General features: G+C 40.5%; 1 long non-coding RNA gene across 1 annotated transcript; it reads left to right on the plus strand.

Annotated features, from left to right (window-relative positions):
• The first annotated feature begins 247 nt into the window (after nt 1-247).
• LOC149318635 (uncharacterized) lies at nt 248-2,356 on the plus strand. The gene is made up of 3 exons (XR_016279822.1): nt 248-1,790; nt 1,895-1,960; nt 2,082-2,356. It is a non-coding gene; the product is annotated as an uncharacterized LOC149318635 (long non-coding RNA).
• Nucleotides 2,357-3,933: the final 1,577 nt, after the last annotated feature.

A 3,933-nucleotide genomic window follows, 5' to 3' on the forward strand; every position in this document is an offset into this window, starting at 1 on the left:
TGTAGCTGGGTACAAGAGTTTGGGGTTCTGGCAAGATGTCTCTTGCCGATGGTCCCGACTGGATTCCACTACAGCAAGGTTCATCTATAGTATCTGCATGTTGATCAATATAAAAAAATCAAAGAGATAACTAGATCAGAAATTGTGCATTGATCATAGTAAGAATACTCTAGGAAAACTGCAGGTTGATAATACAACTAAAAATGTAGGACATCATAATTTCTCCATCTTTTTGCAGTTAGAAAAAAGTAAGAAAACAGAGTGGCAATGCTGTTGTCTAATAAATTTATCCTCCATATGTACACCCATCTATCCCTTCCTATGTTGGAAAAGTATGGCGACCTCAGGGCTGGTAGTCCATTGTAGTGTTTTTTTCTTTTGGAAACTGATAAGGGAAGTAGCCTAATATGATATTGATATAGTGACTGTCTTTAGCAACTGTTCCTTATGGCTACAACACTGGAGGAATTCCATGGCATACTATGCAACAATGAGCCCTTACTTGTAAAGCTACAAACTTACCCGAGGGATTTTTTTCCTGGGAGCCATGGTTCCCCGCCATAAGCCACAGCTCTTTCATTAGGGGGAAAAAGGGTGGTTGTTTTTCTTTGGGGGGTGATGGCCCAAAACTATTTAGACTGGCCAAAAATTTTTCACGCGTCATTTTGAACTTCCTGTACACCTCTTCGGCGGTGCGGTTGTAGCCATGCATTTTTAATTGCTCTGCTACCTCTCTATGCACAGGAAGAATGGGTACAGAACGGGACCTCATGAGCGTCTTTAATTTTCCGCTCCCCCTAACACTTCTCAGGAGCAGATCAATCTCCTTATTGACCCATTTGGATCCCTTCCTACGCGCCATCACTGCTTCCCAATAACTTCGGCCACTCCGAAAAGTCCAGCGGGAAGAGGGATTTGCAACGTCATCACTGTGCAGGGATTCTTGGCGCCAAAACTAGACTTGCGCCCTCTAGTGCTTTTACTGCAGTGCCGGGAGTTTGGGAGTGCAGAGAGCCAGCATCAGCAGCTAAGTGCTAACGCAGAAGTTTATTTCACAGCCTCTATAATTAAATTGCAGACAGTATTATTTTATACTTTCTGTAATTAGGAAAGCCATGGATAGCCATGCAGTGACCGAAAGCAGTGCCTCCGCACAAGCAAGGGGGAGGGTGTGGAGTGCCAATGAAGTTTTGGCCTTATTGGAGATATGGAAAGAACAAAAATTGCAGTCCAAATTAAAAAAGAATTACAGAAATTTGGATAAATTTAAAGTTGTATCTGATGAAATGGCAAAGAGGAACCATGTCAGATCTGCCGAGGAATGCAGATCTAAATCAAAAAAATTGAGATTTGAGTACAGAAAGGTTGTGAAACACAATCAGAGAAGTGGAAGCAACCCTATTACATGTCCCTTTTATAGGGAACTAGAGGAAATCTTTCATGGGGATGTTAGCATCACCCCTAACAGGTTATCCCGAAGTCTTGATTTTGAAAGGGAGGGTGAAACCACAAATGTGAATCAAGAAACCGCATCCACCTCCATGGCTAACACAGGCGAAGGAAGCACCCAAGAAACAACTACCAGACAAGACAGTGATGAAGGCAAGTTGCCCATCTGTAATGCCTGAAGATTTCTGCTATGTGCATGACAACATTATTTTGTTAAAAAGACAAAGGCTTTACTCTTTTTTTCCCCTTGCATTTTTCAGATTCTGATGACACTTGTCTCGATGACACAGTCATTACGATACCTGTCACAATTTTGGAAAGTGGACCTACGCAAATAGCAGGTAGTCATATATAAATTTCTGTCAATTTCTGGATCTCTGGATATTGTGAACCTGTATATGTGTTCAAAAGAAATAACGTTGGTGTTTAATGCTCCACTTTGAAGGTGCGACTGGAGAACAATTGGGTGACTTGGAAAGACGTGCAGATGATACAAGCGGTACAAGCAATGGTAGGTAGCATCTGCTTTTCTAAGAAAATTCTTTGTCTACAACCCTTTACATGATGCTACCATTAGAAATAAATTTCCTTCCTGTGGGCTTAATCTATTTTCACTAATTTTTAAATTTCAGTACCTAACGATCCAGAGGACGAACCACCCAATGTATTGCTGTCTCCTGGAACAAGACTGCGTTCAAACAGGAACAGGAATCGTCGCGCCAGAAGAGGAGAACATATTGCGCGCACTATAATGCAGAGTGCAAGTCGAGAGGCCCAACTTACCCGGAGAACACAGGAACGGTTCATGGAAATTGTACACGACAGCATGAAAGACTGTAGGAGGACAGAAATGGAACTTGTACATATTATGGAGGAAGATGTAAGGAGAAGTGCACAGGACAGACAGAGAATGTTGCAGTACATGGAGACCATGACTGAACTTTACCGGAGGAAAGTAGATCATGAATGTGCACTTCCAACGGGGCAACATGATACTGTTGCCCAAGGAACTATGCACACATCATTCAGGGCATCTCCGTGTGATATTCCTCCTTCAACACCAGGCCCAGCTGTCTTTACAGATTTCCAGGAGCAACCATCCACATCAGATTTTGGTGGGAAATGTCAAGGGAACAATTCCCCTGAACTCTTTGATGAACTTCCTCCTGCTTATGCTCCTGATGGTTGTCCTGTCACTCCTAGTAGTGAAATTAGAGATGGTGACAACACAGTAGAGAACATCAACAGGGATGTTCAGAATGTTGTTGCAGTCACTGATCCCCCAGAAAATGAAGGCTGCATTGGAACCGTGCAATGTGTGAGCAATGCAGGAACATCTTCCTTGCAAGGCGCAGTTGCACCTGTTCAAAACCAAGATAAACCATGCAGTTCTCGTACTGGGAGGATAATCAAGAAAAAAAAAATATTTTCCCCATAAGGGAAACATATAGGGAAAAGGTTCTGTTTTGAAACCTCAGATATGTTTCAGCATTCTATGTTTACCCTGTTACGTGCCCTTTGTGACCGATAAAGAGGGACTTAAACCATTTCTCCTTGAACCACAGTAAAATTTCATTTTCATGTTAAGGAAAGGTTTTGTATGTCACCATGTATATATGGATATGTTCTCACCTAATGTATATACAGTGTATATAAATGCGTGCTTTGTTGACATAATGGAAAACAAGCCACCAGACGGTTTTTTTCCAAAAGAAAAAGGATATTTAATCGTGTTTTAAAATGTTAAGTTATATTGTTGATAAAATACAGCTGTGTTCTCAGAAATTGGTCTACCGTCCTTAATATACCTAAACATTTCCACAACAATAGCAACATTATTCAGCAATGGTTTCTAGAACAGCCTTCCTTTTGGTTTTCAAGGTAGGAAACATGATGTATTACTATAAATGTAATATAAACAAGCCATTTTTACACCATTGTTTTCCTATATTGCCAAAAAAGGATATTTGAAACATCAATATAGCAATTGTATAACACTTCAAAATAGATTTCCAAAATTTGGGTAAACCATGAAGCTAATCTATAACAATCGGGTATTTATACCCCACAATAATATAAACACCACTAGCAGAACCTGATTGGGGAAAAAAAAGTTAAAAGAAAAAAGAATCTAAACAACCGTGATTCAACATTGCCGTCTGGTAAAGTTATTCACATGTTGTACATGACATGTTGTCAAACACATGTATATCAACATTTGTAGATTGATACAAAGGTAAACCAAGAAGAAACGTTTTGATCAGATCAATGCTGTTGCCATAACTGAGGTGATGTTATGAAACATCAAATAATGTCAGTTTCTGGTGTTAACGACCCAAAATAATGTTAGTTACTGCAGATCTAACAGTTTGACCCTCTTTTTTGTGATTTGTAGAGTGTCCTCTGATGTTATTCGCTAAAGCGGGGAGGACAATTTTCGCAGGTGGCTCTACATCGGGATCAAGCACTTCTCCCCTCGTCTCG

Source organism: Sceloporus occidentalis, unplaced genomic scaffold, assembly GCF_023333645.1.
Source record: "Sceloporus occidentalis isolate IW3139 unplaced genomic scaffold, rSceOcc1.0.p SCAF_2, whole genome shotgun sequence".
NCBI classification, from domain to species: Eukaryota; Metazoa; Chordata; class Lepidosauria; order Squamata; family Phrynosomatidae; genus Sceloporus; species Sceloporus occidentalis.